The sequence below is a fragment of the Grampus griseus genome, assembly GCF_964374135.1.
Source record: "Grampus griseus genome assembly, chromosome: 7".
Classification (NCBI taxonomy): domain Eukaryota; kingdom Metazoa; phylum Chordata; class Mammalia; order Artiodactyla; family Delphinidae; genus Grampus; species Grampus griseus.
Genome location: NC_139001.1, coordinates 40046631 through 40068221, shown reverse-complemented (window position 1 = coordinate 40068221; position 21591 = coordinate 40046631). Strand labels below are relative to the sequence as shown.

Here is a 21591-nt window from a genome sequence, read left to right as displayed (position 1 = left end):
TCCACATTCCTCAGATAACGTACCATCATTACCTGCTCCCTCTGATCAGCATTCTGGGAATATTATTCAGATTTTTACTCCATAACACTGAATCCGTTTTTATCAATGTCACTTTTGCTCTTAACCTCTCCTGTAGAGACTTCAGTTTATGGGGTTCAGGACATGCTATGCCAAAATACAGCACCTTCATACACTGAATATTTTAAGCTGAAGGAGTTTGGGGAAATGGCAGAAGCAGGAAGATCACTCTGACCTCCTACGCCCTAGCGCTTCTTCTCTGAAGCAGGGCATAAAATCCTCATGTGAGAGGTGCCCTCCAACTACCCAAAGGACAAAAGCATCCTTATCTCCTAAAACAAAGGGACACCAAGAAGAAACCCAACAAACAGGCCTTGCTAAGTTCCCCCAGCTCATTACAATTATCTCACACTCCTTAACTTATCATATTTCTCCACAACTGCCCACTCTTGATCAACTCTGGCATGAAAATATACAAGTCTCTTTCTTTGGGTCTTTATTTCTTTATGAAGCCTCCAATGTCATGTAAAACTGACATTAAATAAATTTGAATACTTTTCTCTTGTTAATCTGTCTTTGTCAGTTTAATTTTCAAACCCAACCAGGGACCCTAAGAGGGTTGGGAACTTTTCTCTCCCCTACACTACAGTTACCACTAAAGATTCTTTGCAATTCTTTTCTATCTCACTCCATCCTTTTAGAAAATCTTAGCTTCTTATTTTTACTACTTATTCTTCTTTTCTTATTCCATCATCTTGTCTGTTTGTGTTACATACATACACATTTTCTTATATTCTATTGTTAGGGTGATCATACGTATCGGTTTGCCCAGTACAGTTTTGGTTTCTGGATGTTGTCCTGGTGTAATTACTGATAAGGCCCCTTTTGCTTCTCAAATGTGTCACTTGATGTAATAAATTATATGGTTGTGCTAGGAATGTCAGACATGTCTTCTAAAAGGTTTTCTTTTTTCATCTTTTGACTAATGTGTCAACAATTTTCTGTTTTTCTGAATATTAATTGAGTTGGTGTTTTCTTTCCCACTGTTCCTTTTTTTGTTCTTCAGTATTGTTTGAAGGATCAACCTGTCCTAATGTTTACTCATTCATGAGTGACAAAAGATCTATACAGAGTATTTGTGCACAGAATGTGTATTTGACCTTAGCTTCATTCATAGAATTCATTATCTCCCTGTTATTTTAACTATTTCTATACCTGTTTGACATAAATTGTTACAATGACTGTCGTAAGTTCCAGAAGTGTAAGTACATTCTCTAATGGTTTTTGTCAAAATATGCTTCTACCTTTGTGCAACTGTGAAATGAATTCTTTCTGGAAAATACCAAGAATGATTTCTGTTTCATTGGGAGGGATTCTATCAACTCACCTTAGACAAATTTTATAGAGAAATATGTTACACACACACACACACACACACACACACACTCATGCTCCCATATTTAGAATCAGATCCTCCTTCTTGCTGGCTATTCCTGTGGATTATGGATATGAGTTGTCTTCAACTGATCTCATGACTTAACTACACATTTTAAGGATTTAAGAAAATGATCAAAATAATAAAATAACCATTGGTAAAGGCAGGAAAGATGCCTCCAAGACTTTCCTAATGCCTGACAGCCTCAAACATTTTTTTATTATCTGCTTCAATGTAATAAAATGCTCAATAATTTTTAAATCTCTCTGAGACTTTTCTTTTGCAATAATAAAGAGGAAGCATTCAAAGATAACAAAGAGAAAGGAGGGGCACAATAAAATGTACCTAAAGTACACGTATGGACTAAGAATCTTCCTCAACAAAGGAAAACTTCATCTATGTCATTATATTCTTCAGGGTTTTCCTCCCAAATCATCTCTGGTATCTAGTCCATAGCTATTCAGTATTTCTAAGTTGATTGCTCACATCTATCAATCGGTCTTTAAGCACCCATGTCTCCTTCCCCTTCCTTATATCTCAGGAAACAAATGATCAGCATCAGTCCCAGGCACCCCAGGGGTCCACATCCTGTCATGCCAGGACCCAGCACCACAAAAAGGCAGGCTGAAAGCCACTGCACAAGGCAGGGCCTCACAGCCAACCAGGCCAGAGGCCAGCCCTACCTACTAGCATACTCACAGTAGTCAGCCCTGCCACATAGGAAAGGCCCACTGAGCCCACAAAAGGGGCACACCTAAAGCATACAGCTCTGGTAACGGGGGTGGGGTGCATTGCTGGGCCTCTCACGGCATCCCTTACATAAGGTTATTTCTCCAAGATCAGGAAACGTAACCAAACTACCTAATATATAGAAATAAACACACAGAACTAGGCAAAGTGAGGAGATGAAGGGGCAAGACAAAAGCCCAGAAGAAAAACTAAGCGAGGAGGAGATAAGCAGTCTACCCAATAGAGTTCAAGGTAATGACTCTAAGGATGTTCAACAAACTCAGCAAAGGAATGGATGAACATGGTGAGAAGTTTAACAAAGAGTTAGAAATGTAAAGAAGAAGCAAACAGAGCTGAAGAATACAATAACTGAAATGAAAAATTAACTCAAAGGAAGGAAGAGATCAATGAACTGGAAGACAGAGTAGTGGAAATCACCTAAGCTAAACAAAAAAGAGAAAAAAAAAAAACTTAAAAAATGTGGATACTTTAAGATATCTCTGAAACAACATCAGGTGTACCAACATTCACATTATAGGAGTCCCAGAAGGAGAAGACAGAGAGAAATGGGCAGAGAATTTATTTGAAGAAATAATAGCTGAAAGCTTTCCTAACCTGGAAAGGGGAACAGATATCCAGATCCAGGAAGCACGGAAAGTTCCAAACAAAATGAACTCAAAGAGGTTCACACCAAGATATTGTAATTAAAATGGCAAAAATTAAAGATAAAGAGAGAATCTTAGAAGAAGCAAGTGAAAACAACTATTTATGTATAAAGGAACTCGCAAACGATTACAAGCTGAAACTTTGCAGGCTAAAAGGGAGTGGTACAATATATTCAAAATGATTAAAAACAACAACAACAACAAATAACCCATATAACCAAGAGTATGTTACTCAGCAAGGCCATGATTCAGATTTGAAGAACAGATATAGAGTTTTACAGAGAAGTAAAAGACAAAAGAGCTCAGCACCACTAAACCAGCTTTACAAATAATGTTAAACGGACTTCTCTAAGCAGAAAACAAAAGACTACAACAAGAAATATGAAAATTATGAAAGGAAAAATTTCATTGGTAAAGGCAAACATACAGTAAAGGTAGTTGATCAACCATTTATAAAGACAGCAAGAAGGTTAAAAGACAAAAGTAGTAAAATCATCTATGTCTGCAATAAGTAGTTAAAGGACACACAAAACAAAAAGATTTAAAATATGATGTCAAAAACATTAAACATGGGGAAGGGGGTAGTATAAATACAGGTTTGTTAGAATGTGTCTGAACTTGAGACCAACTTACAATAGTCATAAATATATGTAGCTACACATGCTTATGTATAAACATCAGGGTAACCACAAACCAAAAACCATGAGATATATACACAAAAAAGAGAAAGGAACAAACATAAAGCTAAAGATGGTCATCAAATCACAAAGGAACAGAGCAAAAAAGAAGAAACAAACAAAAAAGAACTACAAAAACAATCCCAAAACAATTAACAAAATGGTAATAAGTACATACATATGAATAATTACTTTAAATATAAATAGACTAAATGCTTCGATTAAAAGACATAGTGTTGCTGAGTGGATACAAAAACAAGACTCATACATATGCTGCCTACAAGAAGTTCACTTCAAATATAAAGACACACACAGACTTAAAGTGAGATGATAGAAAAAGTTATTCCACCCACGCGCTTATAGTCACCTAATCTAAGACAAAGGAGGCAAGAATATACAATGGGAAAAAGACAGTCCCTTCAATAAGTGGTGCTGGCAAAACTGGACAGCTACATGTAAAAGAAGGAAATTAGAATAGCCCCTAACACCATACACACAAATAAATTCAAAATGCATTAAAGACCTAAATGTAAGGCCAGACACTATAAAACTCTTAGAGGAAAATCTAGGCAGAACGCTCTTTGACATAAATCACAGCAAGATCTTTTTTGACCCACCTCCTAGAGTAATGAAAATAAAAACAAAAATAAGCAAATGGGGCCTAATTAAACTTAAAAGCTTTTTCACAGCAAAGGGAACCATAAACAAGGTAAAAAGACAACCCTCAGAATGGGAGAAAATATTTGCAAATGAAGCAACTGACAAACGATTACTCTCCAAAATATGCAATAGGTCCAGTTTATTTATTTTGGCTTTTATTTCCTTTACTTAGGAGACGGATCCAAAAAATATTGCTGTGATGTATGTCAGAGTGTTCTGACACAACCTTATAGACTAGAAATCAACTTTAAGAAAAAAGAAACTGCAAAAAAACACAAACACATGGAGATTAAACAATATCATACAATGCTACTATACAATGCAATATTAGCAATACAAAAGAATGAAATCTTGCCATTTGAGACAACATGGATGGACCTGGAGGATATTATGCTAGGTGAAATAAGTCAGACAAAGACAAATACCATAAGATTTCACTTATATGTGGAATCTAAAAACAAATCAAAACAATGAACAAACAAAACAGAAACAGACTCGTAGATACATAGAACAAACTGGCAGTTGTCAGAGGGAAGAGAGGTGGGGGAATGAGTGAAACAGGTGAAGGAGATTAAGGATATAAACTTCCAGTTATAAAATAAATAAGTCATGGAGATATAATATACAGCATAGAGAATATAGTCAATAATATTGTAATAACTTTGGTGACAGACGGTTACTGGACTTATTGTGGTGATCATTTTGTAATGTATAAAATATCAAATCACCTGAAACTAATATAACATTGCAAGTCAATTATACTTTAATTTAAAAAAACTAATATATTATTGAATATCATCATTATGCAGACTTGTCCACCTACCCTCAGGAAATGCTAGAGGAAGGCAAGATTCTAAAGAGTGGACAAGCCCATTGAGGAAAGAGCACCCTGCATTCAGGCAGCTGCAAAGGAATAGGCAAAGAGGCAAAGAGATCCTTTATACACAGAAGGTCTTGTTTTTCTCCCCAATTTTACCTATTGATAAGTGATTATACTTTCAGGTGGAGGAGAAACCCCAGGGTTCTGGGAAAATTTTATCCTAAGAAAAAAACATCAGGAGTGGAGAAGAAGTTTTCTCCATTCAAACGTAATTTAATATACATTTAAGTATGTATTTTGAGATTAAAAATTACTAATTGAATAATTTTATCAATATACATAGATTATAAATTTATTTATCTGAAAAGTAAAGCTTGAATTTCCTATTATCATTTATGCAGTATGTTTAATAAAACATAATATTAAGAAAAAACAAAAATTTAAAACTAAGAGAAATTATATCATTACATATGTAATGGGAATGTTATTCTTCCCAGACTGTCAATTTGAAATTTTAGAACTTGATATTTATATTTATTGAAATATAATGGAAAGAAGCTTTATTAAACATTTACTACACTTACCACCATTCAAAATTTCAAATTTTATGTCAATTCTAAACGAGTGTATATTATTCATATCAAAGTTACAAACGGATCTAATTAATTTTACAATTAACCTTAATAACACGAAGAAAAATCTGTGACCATCATTAAATTTGTTTATTATTTAGTTTCACATTAGAATTTCTTTTAGTTAATAAGGCTTTCAGTCCCAAATGTTGATGATATAAAATAGTAATTAATTAGTACATGCAAATGAAATGCATTGACATAAAGCCACAACTCATAACTTATGCTTTCTCTACAAGGTTCTATTTTATGTCCAATACATAAAGAAGTATTTTATTATTCTTTTCAAATAAACATGATATATACTATAATTAAATATTAAACAATTTGTTCTAAATATCTTTCTTCAGAAAAAAAATCATAAAAATTATTTATTTTTCTTGTTTGTTTTATTTTTTTGAAAAGTGAGAGATAAGATTAGGGGAAACCCAGACATAGTAGTATAAGTTCATTTACAACTTTAAATAAAATGTTAACAGTTATTTTTTAGTGAACACCACTACCAGTGCCATGTAAGAAAAATATGAGAGAATGATGTATTTAAAATAAGAGTGATTTTATCACTATCATTGATCATTTATTGAGAATATTACATGTAAAAGATCAGTATAGATATGTGTCGTTCAATATGGCAGCCATTAGCCCATGTGGATATTTAAATTTGAATTAATAATAATTAAGTAAGATTTAAAAATCAGTTTGTAATTTGTACTAGTCACAATTCAAATACTCAATGGCCGCCTGTGGTTACTAGCTACCATATTTGGTATAGAATATTTCCATCATTGCTGAAAATTCTATTGAACTAAAAGCTGAAGATTCACAACATGTAAGACAAAGTACTTGCACTCAAGGATCTTGAAACAGAGTTTCAAATAAATGCTGTAGATAATATAAGGTAATCTGCCATGTCATTATGAACTGAAATAATAGCATGGAAGCATCAGCAATATGTGGGATTAAAGAGTGATAAAATCTTATCCTTGTTTTACCTATCTGGGAGAAATCTTCCCCATCTCTTTTTCTGGCCCACAGTTACTCCTCTCCTCTCTTTGGTTCTCAGGATCCTTAACATAATAACTTCAGTTATTGAAGGATTAAAAGAAGGAAGGAAGAGGGAAGAAATAAGAAAGAGAGAAAGGGAGGAAGGGCTGAAGGGCTGAGAAAGAACTTCATGCAAATTTAGTTTTTGTGCTAGCCTCTATAGACCTTCTACAAAACAGAGCAGCGCTGACATTAACTACCTGCTGAAATAAGAAGAGAGAAAAATGCAGGAGACCAAGCAAATAAATATCTCAATAAAGACTTATTTTACAAGGAAAAACAAAAGATCCTTCTTTATTGTACTTATTCCCCTCCTTGGTTTCCAATGCCTTCTTAGAGTGAAGAAATTTTCCTAGAAATATTGACGATGGTAACATTTGTGTTATTCTTAGTAATCTCTTCATGGAAATAATGAAAAAGTCATAGGAACATCAACAATGAATTAATGTAAATGCAAATCACCATAAACTAGGCAGGCATGCAAGTGGAAGATCTTCCAACATTTTCCTCTTAATGTTATGGAGGAAATAGCAATTGCAAACACATCTCTAGTGTCTAGTCTAAATTTTAACATGATTAAGAGATTTCATGCATTGTGACTCAAAGAGAAGGCAATCAGGAAAATAATTTTGCATGCTGTATATAAATGAATACCACCACATTAATACTAGTAGAGATACAAACTGCAATTACTTTTGCTTTTTCCAACTCTCAGGCATTTAGCGTTTCTATCTTAATAAAATAGACAAACAATTTCTGAAGAAAACAAAGTGATGCTTCTGAAAATTCTCCTTTAGTATAAAAAACTTGTCCTCATTTATACTCTTAAAAGGTAAAATTTACATGATCATTTGAGAAGAAAATGTTAAGAATCTATTTGGAGTTGGTAAAATGATATGCAAACAAAGAAATATATTAGTACCATTGTGGTGAGGTCCATAATGGAGAATAGGGAGCAATTCAATAACACATAAGGATCTCAAGTGTGAATGTCCTAAAATCAATGCAGAAAATAGATAAATGCTTGGAATAAAGATTAAAGGATATAAAATCAAACCCTGATAGATTTAGTCAAATAATAAATGAAAGCAAGCACAATAACTTGCTTCAATGGTGAAAAATTACAGAATATATTCTTCAGCAAAAATAGACACTAATGGCAATAACAGTTTATTTTATTTCTTTTTTTAAACATCTTTATGGAGTATAATTGCTTTACAATGGTGTATTATTTTCTGCTTTATAACAAAGTGAATCACCTATACATATACATGTATCTCCATATCCCCTCCCTCTTGTGCCTCCCTCCCACCCTCCCTATCCCACCCCTCTAGGTGGTCACAAAGCACCGAGCTGATCTCCCTGCGCTATGCAGCTGCTTCCCACTAGCTATCTATTTTACGTTTGGTAGTGTATATATGTCCATGCCACTCTCTCACTTTGTCACAGCTTACCCTTCCCCCTCCCTGTGTTTTCACATGCCTATGCATTTGTGTTTTTCTCAGCCACTTAAGACAGAGGAATAAGTAATTGTATTTTGTGGCATAATGGACATAAAATGATATGGTTTAGTGTGGTAGAATTGACTTTAGAAAAATGAAAATGCATTGTTTGTTGAAGGAAAAAATGATGAAATTCATTTAGGAGATAAAGAGAACATGTCATAACTATTTTATACCTCCTAGAAAACTTTTGAAAAAGACTTTAATTTCACTCTTGAAATAGCTGAACAAGATAAAAGAAAGACATAGTGGGAAGGGATGACCTTGCATCTTCTTAAATAACTATGACATATGAAAAGACTTTTCGGATTGTTTGGCTCATTCCAGTTACAAAGAACAAAAATATGTGGCAGCTTTCTAAGCCAACTGTGGGTTATTATGAGGACAAACAAAAACGTAAGGAAGAATAGCAAAGTATTCTGGAAGAGGATCAGCCTGAACTCCCAGTGAAGTGTATAGTTTTTCAAGACACATAACAAGTGATCTTATTGTCCTCTCTTCACAAAAGCAACAGCAACAGGCATATTTTGTTCTTTATCCAAACTTTGTTATGATGGCAACTCAGATATCTTTTCCTTTATTGATTTCTTCTGTTGTCATTACTAATAAACTCTAAGTAAAGTTTTTCTGCAAATTTCACAAGAGAATATATCTGATTGGTTGAAAATTCTTCATCCAGTATACAGTGATCTGTTTCTTAATCTGTGCACATCATTGGCCTCTGGCTAAGCCATAGATGACCTCCTTTTGATGGGTCATTGACTCAAACCTAAACAACTATAGTCAGGATAGTGAGTTCAATTTATGGCTTAGGAATGATGACAGCCTGAAGAAGCTTTTCTTAAAAGGAGGTAGTATCAAAAGGCATTAAGGAACTCAGTTTCTGCTGTATGACAAAAATGAGGACTGAGACAACCATAGGTATGAAAACTCAGGTAACTAATGTATTATGAGTCTAAATTTCCTCATCTGTTAAATGCGGATTCATCAAAATATTTTCTGAATCTCTACTGTGTACTAGGTACTCTTCTGGGCACTCGAAAAATAATTTTGTTCTCCAGTGAAAAATAGAGCCCTCATGGAACTTATATTCTGGTGTGGGAAATTATGGATGAAATAAATAAACAACACAGGAGGTTCAAAAGTGATTAAATGCTATGGGGAAAAATGACATATACATAGAGAGAGAACAGGATAAGTAGGATTAGGGGTGCTTAGTGGGGGTGTTGCAAAGATTAATAGGATGATCATTTCAGTGAGAACGTGTACAGTTGAGCAAAGACTTTTGAAGGAAGTGAGGTATTGTGATTTTTTAAAATATTGATTATTTCAAAAGTTAATGATGATTTTGGAAAGATGCTTCTACTGCACTGGTATTCTAAACATCAAACAATCTAGATTACTACTTATTCTCTGAATACCCTTAGAGGATATAGCCTCCATTCATTCACACATTCTTTTCTCTCTACTATGAGTAATTCCTACTCAGCAATGGTAAAGTATCAAAAATATTATTTTCTTGACTAGGTCCACATCAAGTGCTATCTGCTTTCATGAAGTCTTTCCTGACACCCAATGTACACATCCCTTTTTAAATTATTGACGCAACTGTCTAATCATTACTTCCACCTACAACATTGATGAAATTCTTGCTATGTGCCTAGTGAGTGTTACTTCTCGGAGTCACAAACATGAGTAAAACGAATACTTAAGCTCAAGTAGTCTAAAGTCTAGTTACTATCTCCTTTCATGCTGTCTTACAGTATTTCCAGTATTTCATTTTATACTTTCATTATTTGTGTTATTCATATTTAGTTGTTAGATCATGGGCTTTCATGAGACCAACCTGAACTTGCGTCCTGGTTCCCAACTTTTTCTTTAGTTCAAGTGCAAAGTTTTTATTATTGTTTTTAATTTTAAAAGTAAAATCCATAACTTCCTTAATCTACTAAGAAAGCATTACAGTAATATATAAACTTTAAAATGATATATAAAAAAGAGAAGGTTATGTATTTTCTCATTTGTGAATATTGATGTAAAAAACCTTAAAAATACTAGTAAATCAGTTCAAATTACAATAATAATTAATTAATTCCTAGGGCATATTACCCCAAGAACATGTGGATTATTGAGTTTTAAGGTATCATCTAATGTACTGCATTACACTAATGAATTAAAGAAACAAAAACAACTTGTAATTTTATTGGTAGATGAAGGAAAATACTTGATAAACAAACGGCTAACATACATTAACGGGGAAGAAGAGGAGAAGGGCGCAGGGGTGGGAGCTGTTGATGAAGCTCACAGCAAAAGTTCTCCCCCCTCCCCCCTTCCCCTCCTCTTAAGGCCCCTAGAAAGGTTGAAGCTGCCACCGCCTGCAGTCGGTGACCTCGGCACCCACCAGCAGATAGAGGGAGGAATCAACAGCTTGGAAATTCGGCCAAGTGATCTGGCAGGATGGGCATTTGCCTGACCTATTTTGTAGAAGAACTGGATGGCATATGTGACTGAGGTGGTACTGAGGGTCTCTGAAGCCTATGAAAGGTAGAAACTCAACCATGATTTCTTTTTCAACTCTACAGCACTCCCTTCCTTGAAGTCTTCATTTTTACATTAGTCTCAGGCAGTTATACTTAAGCATGAACATTGACGACAAACTGGAAGGATTATTTAAATGTGGCAGCATAGCTGAAATGCAGTCTTCCAGGGCAATGGTTGTAATGGGTGGAGTGTCTGGCCAGTCTACCATGTCTGGAGAGCTGCAGGAGTCAGTGCTTCAAGATTGGAGTATGCCTCACCAGGAGATGCTTGCTGCACATGAAGTGTTAACGAGAAAGTGAAATGAGACAACAGGATATGATATCACATGATGAACTCATGGTCCATGAGGAGACAGTGAAAAATGATGAAGAGCAGATCAAAACACATGAAAGACTTCCTCAAGGTCTACAGTATGCACTTAATGTCCCTATAAGTGTAACGCAGGAAATTACTTTTACTGATGTATCTGAGCAACTGATGAGAGACAAAAAACAAATCAGAGAGCCAGGACTTACAGAAAAAGAAGAAATGGAAACAATGTTCTCCTGCAAAAATCCTTACAATAAATGAAGATGGATCACTTGGTTGGAAACCCCATAAATCTCATGTTTGTGAGCACTGCAATGCTGCCTTTAGAATCAACTATCACTTACAGAGATATGTCTTCATTCATACAGGTGAAAAACCATTTCAATGTGATGAATGTGGGATGAGATTCATTCAAAAATATTATATGGAAAGGCATGAGAGAACTCATAGCGGAGAAAAACCTTACCAGTGTGAATACTGTTTACAGGTGATGAGACAAACCATGCTTCTGCCACATCAACACAGGACTTTTTGGATCAAGTGACTTCTCAGAAGAAAGCTGAGGCTCAGCCTGTCCACCAAGCTTACCAAATGAGCTCTTTTCCGTGCTCCATATCATGGATCCAGAGCTGGAATGCTCCTCAGTTTAGCACTGCCAATGGACAGGTGAACCTTCGGGGACCAGGGACAAGTGCTGAACTTCCAGAATATTCCTTGGTAAATGTAAATGATAATAGAGCTTGGATGACATCCTCACCTGATGCTACAACTGGCCAGACTTTTGGCTTAAAAAAATGTGTAAATAATACTGGCACTTCAGAACAGATTAATCAAGAGTGGGGTTACTCTATAAAATGGAGTGCTGTATGGATTTAAGAGCAATGTGTTAAAACAAGGTAAGCTGATATGAATAGCAAGATAATCCAATAACTGCATTTTGTTTGGTTAGTCAGCATTCTTTGAACTGCCTTACATGTTGTCACTTTTATAGAAGCAATGCATTATTTGTTTTAGATCAGAAACTTGTTATTCCACCTACACCAAACTTAAAAGGAAAAAAAAAAGACTTTCGCACAATTGTTTCCTAACTGATAACACTGTACATTCTTAGGAGATTAGTAATTGTGTGAAATTTACTCATACTGTTGCTAAGTTTTTCAGCATAGTCATGGCATGTCAGCAGGGAATCTGAGTATACTTTATAGACAGAGTGAACTTAAAAGTTAAAATGTCAAGACATTATGGCTTCAATAAATTAGTGTGTCTTATGGGGGAAAAAAGGAAACCACCTTTTAAAAAGAATGATATGCCATAGACCCTTGATTTTCATTTTGCATTATATTGACATGTTTTTTTTGATAAAAAAGTAATAAAAATCTGATAGTCTAAGAAAAAAAACATATATTGAGTATTTACTGTGAAGCAGGTAAGGTTCTAACTTTACATTTATCGATTCAATTAATCTCACCACAATCTGGTGTAATAAATACAATTGCTATTCCATCTACAGAAGAGGAAATTGAGGCACAAGAAATTTAGATAACTTGCCCAAAGTCTCATACACATAAATAGCTGAGTATGGTGTGAACTTAGAGACTTTAGTTCTAGCCAAGAAAAAAAAAACTTCTTTAACATGATAAAATGTATCTACCAGAAATCCACAGGATTCATTTTAACGTACTGGAAGAACTTCCTTTGAAGTCAGGAATGAGGAAGGATATATGCAATAATCATTATTTTTTAACATTGTGTTAAGGATTGTAGCCAATGGATTAAAGGAAAAAAATATACATATATTTTGGGAAAAAAGAAACACATTGATTATTTAAAGACAGTATGTTATCTAATTAGAAAATCTTTATGAATCAACTGATAATTTCTAGAATAAGCACACAGAAATAAAATTATTATACAATAATAGTAACCTTACCAAAAGGTCAAAAATATTTACTAAAAATAACTACAAAATTTAGCAGTAATGTATAAATGTCCATAAAATGATTTTGTATGTTATTTTTATATGAATATACTGAATATTGTGAATATACTGACTGATATAAAATTACTTGATAAATTCAAGATAGTGCAACTTGGGCAGAAATTAACTAACTAATTATAACCAGAAATATAAATGTACAAAAATAGCTAAATTTTTTTTTAATAAGAAAAAAATGGGAAGTGGCTATCCATACCTATTATGCATATACAGACATATATATGTCTGAATGTATGTACACACACACACACACACACACACACACAAAGCTATGGATATAAGGATTATATATAGTTATGGTACAAAAATAAATACATCTGTGGAACACAGAATTCTGAAAAGGACTTCATTTTGGGGTATCTGAAAGATGACAGGTATCTTTTTTAAAAGTCATTTAAATATAGTAAGAATGGAGACGACTTTTAAGTATAACAGAAAAACCAAAAAGTCAAAATAGAACAAAATGATGGAATTGTGTATGGCAGAGACATCTGTATTGCAAAATATACTATGATCAAAGTTAATTGACAAATGATACACTATAAAGATATTAATAATCTCTTTTATAAAGAATAGTTCACTACTCAACATATAAAGAAAAAAGTGTTTTTTCACACATGCGTCTTAACTAAATAAGAAAATGACCATTTCAAAAAAAAAGTAGGCAAAGATTATGAACAATATACAAAGAAAAAATGAAAACATGTGAAAGAATGTTACTATCATTAATAATTAAATAAAATCAAATTAATATAACAACAAAAACATTAACCTATAAAACTACAATGGTTAGAGAGAGCAATCAATACCATGAGAACCTGACAAAAATATTGGTGAGAAAGTAATCTAGCCCAATTGCTTTGTAGGTTAATTTTGCACTATCTATAAATATTTAAGTATGCTGCCTTTTGTTTCAACAATTCCAATGCTAGAGATTTATCTTATGTAAAAGGTAAGCAACCATCATGTTTGTTACAGCATTATTTATAATAGTTCCCCTACCCTAGAAAAGTTGTAAAAAATATGTAAAGATATTTAAAAATTATTGTTTAATTAATGTAATACTCTCCAATGCAATTATGTAGTTTCACATGTTAGCACAGAATTCACTTTTAAGTCTTAAATAGCAATTCACATAACAGTCTGTATAGACTGATACTATTTTTGCCAACACAAAGTCTGATTTTCTGCTTATGTGTATACGTACACATGTTTGTATGTATTTAATGTTTGTTCATTAAAGTATACACACCAAATATTTATTGTGGTTAGTGCTGGAGAGTGGGATTTGCGGCAATGATGGATAAATACTTTTATTTACCTTTATAACATTTTCCACTGTGAATTATTTTATTTACAATTAGCATGAATCATTTTTTAATGAACAATTCCAATCTGCAAAAATATAAATAAAAAATAAAAAACAGTACAAATGATAAGCTGTTTGAATTTATCATTGAAAAAATCTATGTAAATTGTCCTGATTATCCTCTCATTTTGTAAAATATAACTGAAAAACACTATTCATAGATCAAAAACGTGTCAACCTATTAAATTTTAAAATTGGTGTATTACTATTAGATTATCTTTTTAATTGAAAAATTCTTCTCTACTTCAGGGTGAAATCCCAACATGGCTATTCTTTTCCCTTCACCTGTTTCCTTTTTCTATATTTATAAAGTTCAAGCAAGGTAGAAATGTTGAAAAGGAAGACTTTAAGACATTTCATTTTCAGATTTGACTATCAATCATCAGAGCAGCAGATTTCATAGAAGCTATAATTCCCTACAGCATTTGGTTCAAGCTAAAGGGCCCTTTCTATTTCTGGTAATATTAAAATGCAGACTACCTGCCTAGTTTAAACCAGACTTACCTATGTGAAGTTACACCTTGACAGCCTGCTTTCAATATTTCCCCCCTCACCATTGGCTAAAAATCAAACTGCCAAGGAGTACTTCTCATTCTACTCTGACACACAACATGTTGATTTTTCTGCTTCACTACCAAATGAAAATGAAATGACCCACAGGGTTTCCCAGTCCAAACAGCATTCTGTCATTCCTGACACTAGAAATTCTGTCTTCCTCTTGCAAAGTACTGTAGGGATATTCTGTGTGAGCTCTTGAAGCATACGAAATGGTCTGAAATCCTTGTTTTAAGATTTGGTTGGCTCAAAAAATCATTTATAAGCTAAGGAACTTTAAATAATTCCATATTTTCAAATTTTAAAGATCTGGGAAAGGAGAAGTGATAGCATTCCAGTTATCCAGTTATCTGTAGTTATTCCATGTAATTTAAGGAAAAATGTTCAAGGCAATAAAAATTCCAGCTGACAATTTACCTTCTTCTCTTACTGAAAGATTAATTGGATCCCTTGGCAAAGGATTGTAAGAGTTTATATTTTTCCATTTCACCTACTCAGAAAATATTTGAATACTACATTTTTATGCTTTGAGATACTTCACCTTTTGAAATCACTTATTTGGTATCCAGTTAAGATATTAGAAAACGTTGTCTTTAAGTAAGAAGAATGAACATACAACTAGAAAATGACTATCATTTATGAAGTCCTTCCTGTGTGGCAGACAGCACTTTAATTGCTTTAAAAATGTTATCTGGGGGCTTCCCTGGTGGTGCAGTGGTTGAGAGTCCGCCTGTCGATGCAGGGGACACGGGTTCGTGCCCCGGTCCAGGAAGATCCCACATGCCGTGGAGCGGCTGGGCCGGTGAGCCATGGCCGGTGAGCCTGCGCATCCGGAGCCTGTGTTCCGCAATGGGAGAGGCCACAACAGTGAGAGGCCCGCGTACCGCAAAAAAAGAAAATGTTATCTGAGGCTTTCCTAATTTAAGTCTCAAAACATCTCTCTATGTCTTAGGAGCTTTTCCAAATTTGAGGTACAGAGAGATTCAGTGACGTACCCCGAATCATACATCTTAAGTAGTGAAAGCAGAATGTGAACTCAAGCACTATGAGAGCCCAAAACTCTATTTTTATTTATTTATTATTTTTTTTTGCGGTACGCGGGCCTCTCACTGTTGTGGCCTCTCCCGTTGCGGAGCACAGTCTCCAGACGCGCAGGCTCAGCGGCCATGGCTCACGGGCCCAGCCGCTCCACGGCATGTGGGATCTTCCCGGACCGGGGCACGAACCCGTGTCCCCTGCATCGGCAGGCGGACTCTCAACCACTGCGCCAACAGGGAAGCCCGAGCTCAACACTCTTAATGTGAAAGTACACATACAAACGGCTGTCACTGGAATTCTGGAAGGGGAGTCTCTGGTGGGAAGGAACACAAAAAAGCTTCCTCGGAAGTGAACACACCTGGAGACACCTGCAAAAGTGTGGGATTTCACTGGGGTCCTGAAAGGATCTTCAGATAGCTGTACAGTGGCCCAAGTGACTTCTACCCCAACATAATGTCCCATAAGTATTGGGCTTTATAAGAATAATATGTTGAAGTTATAGCAACAGAGGTTTGAACAAACTCACTATTTACTACATAAGTGAAATATGTAGTAAGATATCAGGACTTCCTTTTATTATCTTTTACATGCTGAATTATCATTACAATAACCAATTGCACAATTCACATTGCTTTCTTTAATTCACTGACAAAATACACCACAAAGAAAAACTGCATGGCAGTTGGTAATTCTACATCTGAAAGACCTGTAATTTTCTTGGATAAAATACTTGGGGAATTCTCATGGTCTGAAGTACAAAAGCTTAGCATTATCCCTTATATTTTTTAACTACTTTAAAATGATCTACCTACAACCAACAGCTGGTTCCCAATGTGCCTGCCAGTTTCAATGAAAACTCTCATCAACAGCCTGCCGTGCCTTGTAAGCCTACTGCTTTTATATTCAAATCTACTGCAAAAAAAAAAAGTCATTTTAAAGCTCATGGCTATAATGGGTATGTTTCGTAAATATTCTGGGAGATTTATGATCATCCTAGCCCCCAATCCTTTCTCTGCTTTCTGTAAGGAATTCCTCTCTTATATCTTTAAATCAGTTAAATTATCTTATATCTTCTCTCCTACCATTGTACTCCCATTCTTTCCAATTTCCTGCTTCCACCTCTAACAAATATACATCCTGCTCTTTTTCTCTTTTTGCTTATTTCCAACTCTTTGCTTTCACTGCAAATGTAATATGGTTTTCATTCATACCACTAAATTCGAATTACATTCAAAAGTTCATAAATTATCTCCTACTTGCAAATTTAATGGTAAGTTTTGAAAGCTGTAAGCAGAATATAGTTTTACTGATTATTAAGTTCTTGAACAATACCTTCCTTGTCTTCCAGGAAACTGCACTATTTTTACTGTCCTTCTACATCTCTGATAATTTTCATTACTTTCTTTTGTTGGCTCCCCTTTCTTCTGCTATTCGTTGAATGTTACTTATGTCTAAATTTCCTTTATTTCTTGAGGTTTTCTCTTCCACTCCATGGTTTCAATTCATACCTATACGTCAATGCCTACCAAAGACCTTTATAGATTAAATGTCTTCCCAGAATTCCAGACTCATATTTCCCCATACATCTCATTTGGATATTAAACAAGCACCTTAATTTAGCATACCTCAAATTAAAATCTACCATCAAATCTCTATTACCTTCATCGCTCATGCCTTCCTTCAAAAGTCTGCTGCTCGGCCTGCTTTGTCTATTTCAGTTAGGGGTTTTACTACTCATCCAGCCACTCAGCTAGAAATTATAAAGTCAGGTTTGATTTTACATTCTCAACACTCTTCCCCACCAACTATGCTCCCAGTCAGTCTAAATATTTTGACTCTGCTACTTCTGAAAAACATCTTTATTTTCCTATTGATATGTTATTTCCTACAACTAAATTGAAACAATAATTTCCTAAAGGTTGGAGAAGATGGCGGAAGAGTAGGACGCGGAGATCACCTTCCTCCCCACAGATACACCAGAAATACAACTACATGTGGAACAACTCCTACAGAACACCCACTGAACGCTGGCAGAAGACCTCAGACCTCCCAAAAGGCAAGAAACTCCCCCACATATCTGGGTAGGGCAAAAGAGAAAAGAAAAAACAGAGACAAAAGAATAGGGACCGGCCCTGCACCAGTGGGAGGGAGCTGTGAAGGAGAAAAGGTTTCCACACACTAGGAAGCCCCTTCGCGGGCGGAGACTGCGGGTGGCGGAGGGGAGAAGCTTCGGAGCCGCGGAGGAGAGCGCAGCAACAGGGGTGCAGAGGGAAAAGCAGAGAGATTCCCACACAGCGGGTCGGTGCTGACCAGCACTCACCAGCCAGAGAGGCTTGTCTGCTCACCCACTGGGGCGGGTGGGTCTGGGAGCTGAGGCTCAGGCTTCGGTCGGATCCCAGGGAGAGGGCTGGTATTGGCTGCGTGAACACAGCCTAAAGGGGTTACTGCGCCACAGCTAGCCAGGAGGGACGACGAGAAAAGGTCTGGAGCTGCCGAAGAGGCAAGAGACTTTTTCTTGCCTCTTTGTTTCCTGGTGCGCGGGGAGAGGGGATTAAGAGCGCTGCTTAAGGGAGTTCCAGACACCGGCGCGAGCCGCGGCTATAAGCGCGGACCCCAAAGACGGGCATGAGATGCTAAGGCTGCTGCTGCTGCCACCAAGAAGCCTGTGTGCGAGCACAGGTCACATCCACACCTCCCTTCCGGGGAGCCTGTGCAGCCCGCCACTGCCAGTTACCAGAAGGAAAGAAATCATAAAGATTAGATCAGAAATAAATGAAAAAGAAATGAAGGAAACAATAGCAAAGATCAATAAAACTAAAAGCTGGTTCCTTGAGAAGATAAATAAAATTGATAAACCATTAGCCAGACTCATCAAGAAAAAAAGGGAGAAGACTCAAATCAATAGAATTATAAATGAAAAAGGAGAAGTAACAACTGACACTGAAGAAATACAAAGGATCATGAGAGATTATTACAAACAACTCTATGCCAATAAATGGACAACCTGGAAGAAATGGACAAATTCCTAGAAATGCACAAATTGCCTAGAATGAACCAGGAAGAAATAGAAAATATGAACAGCCCAATCACAAGCACTGAAATTGAAACTGTGATTAAAAATCTTCCAACAAACAAAAGCCCAGGACCAGATGCCTTCACAGGTGAATTCTATCAACCATTTAGAGAAGAGCTAACACCTATCCTTCTCAAACTCTTGCAAAATATAGCAGAGGGAGGAACACTCCCAAACTCATTCTACGAGGCCACCATCACCCTAATACCTAAACCAGACAAAGATGTCACAAAGAAAGAAAACTACAGGCCAATATCACTGATGAACATAGATGCAAAAATCCTCAACAAAATACTAGCAAACAGAATCCAACAGCACATTAAAAGGATCATACACCATGATCAAGTGGGGTTTATTCCAGGAATGCAAGCATTCTTCAATATACGCAAATCGGTCAACGTGATACACCATATTAACAAATTGAAGGAGAAAAACCATATGATCATCTCAATAGATGCAGAGAAAGCTTTCGACAAAATTCAACACCATTTATGATAAAAACCCTGCAGAAAGCAGTCATAGAGGGAACTCTCCTCAACATAATAAATGCCATATATGACAAACCCACAGCCAACATCGTCCTCAAAGGTGAAAAACTGAAGGCATTTCCACTAAGATCAGGAACAAGACAAGGTTGCCCACCCTCACGACTCTTATTTAACAAGAGTTTTGGAAGTTTTAGCCACTGCTATCAGAGAAGAAAAAGAAATAAAAGGAATCCAAATTGGAAAAGAAGTAAAGCTGTCACTGTTTGCAGATGACATGATACTATACATAGAGAATCCTAAAGATGCTACCAGAAAACTACTAGAGCTAATCAATGAATCTGGTAAAGTAGCAGGATACAAAATTAATGCACAGAAATCTCTTGCATTCCTATACACTAAAACTGAAAAATCTGAAAGTGAAATTAAGAAAACACTCCCATTTACCATAGCAACAAAAGGAAAATATCTAGGAATAAACCTACCTAAGGAGACAAAAGACCTGTATGCAGAAAATTATAAGACACTGATGAAAGAAATTAAAGATGATACAAATAGATGGAGAGATATACCATGTTCTTGGATTGGAAGAATCAACATTGTGAAAATGACTCTACTACCCAAAGCAATCTACAGAGTCAATGCAATCCCTATCAAACTATTACTGGCATTTTTCACAGAACTAGAACAAAAAATTTCACAATTTGTATGGAAACACAAAAGACCCCGAATAGCCAAAGCAATCTTGAGAACGAAAAATGGAGCTAGTGTAATCAGGCTCCCTGACTTCCGACTATACTACAAAGCTACAATAATCAAGGCAGTATGGTACTGGCACAAAAACAGAAATATAGATCAATGGAACAGGATAGAAAGCCCAGAGATAAACCCACACACATATGGTCACCTTATCTTTGATAAAGGCGGTAAGAAAATAGTGGAGAAAAGACAGCCTCTTCAATAAGTGGTGTGGGAAAACTGGACAGGTACATGTAAAAGTATGAAATTAGAACACTCTCTAACACCATACACAAATAAATATAAGCTCAAAATGGATTAAAGACCTAAATGTAAGGCCAGACACTATCAAAGTCTTAGAGGAAAACATAGGCAGAACACTCTATGACATAAATCACAGCAAGCTCCTTTTGACCCACCTCCTAGAGAAATGGAAATAAAAACAAAAATAAACAAATGGCCCTAATGAAACTTTAAAGCTTTTGTACAGCAAAGGAAACCATAAAGAAGACCAAAAGACAACCCTCAGAATGGGAGAAAATATTTGCAAATGAAGCAACTGAGAAAATTAATCTCCAAAATTTACAAGCAGCTCATGCAGCTCAATAACAAAAAACAAACAACCCATTCCAAAAATAGGCAGAAGACCTAAATAGACATTTCTCCAAAGATATACAGATTGCCAACAAACACATGAAAGAATGCTCAACATCATTAGTCATTAGAGAAATGCAAATCAAAACTACAATGAGATATCATCTCACACCAGTTAGAATGGCCATCATTAAAAAATCTAGAAACAATTAATGCTGGACAGGGTATGGAGAAAATGGAACACTCTTGCACTGTTGGTGGGAATGTAAATCGATACAGCCACTATGGAGAACAGTATGGAGGTTCCTTAAAAAACTACAAATAGAACTACAATACAACCCAGCAATCCCACTACTGGGCATATACCCTGAAAAAACCATAATTCAAAAAGAGTCATGTACCAAAATGTTCATTGCAGCTCTATTTACAATAGCCAGGAGATGGAAGCAACCTAAGTGTACATCAACAGATGAATGGATAAAGAAGATGTGGCACATATATACAATGGAATATTACTCAGCCATAAAGAGAAACGAAACTGAGTTATTTGTAGTGAGGTGGATGGACCTAGAGTCTGTTATACAGAGTGAAGTAAGTCAGAAAGAGAAAAATAAATACCGTATGCTAACACATATATATGGAATCTAAGCAAAAGAAAAGGTCATGAAGAACCTAGGGGTAAGATGGGAATAAAGATACAGACCTACTAGA

General features: G+C 35.6%; 1 pseudogene across 1 annotated transcript; it reads left to right on the top strand.

The window, feature by feature from the left end:
* Positions 1–10821: 10821 nt before the first annotated feature.
* On the top strand, positions 10822–11576 carry LOC309825355 (zinc finger protein 148-like; annotated as a pseudogene). The gene has a single exon. The product of its transcript is annotated as a zinc finger protein 148-like (transcript).
* The last annotated feature ends 10015 nt before the right edge of the window (positions 11577–21591 follow it).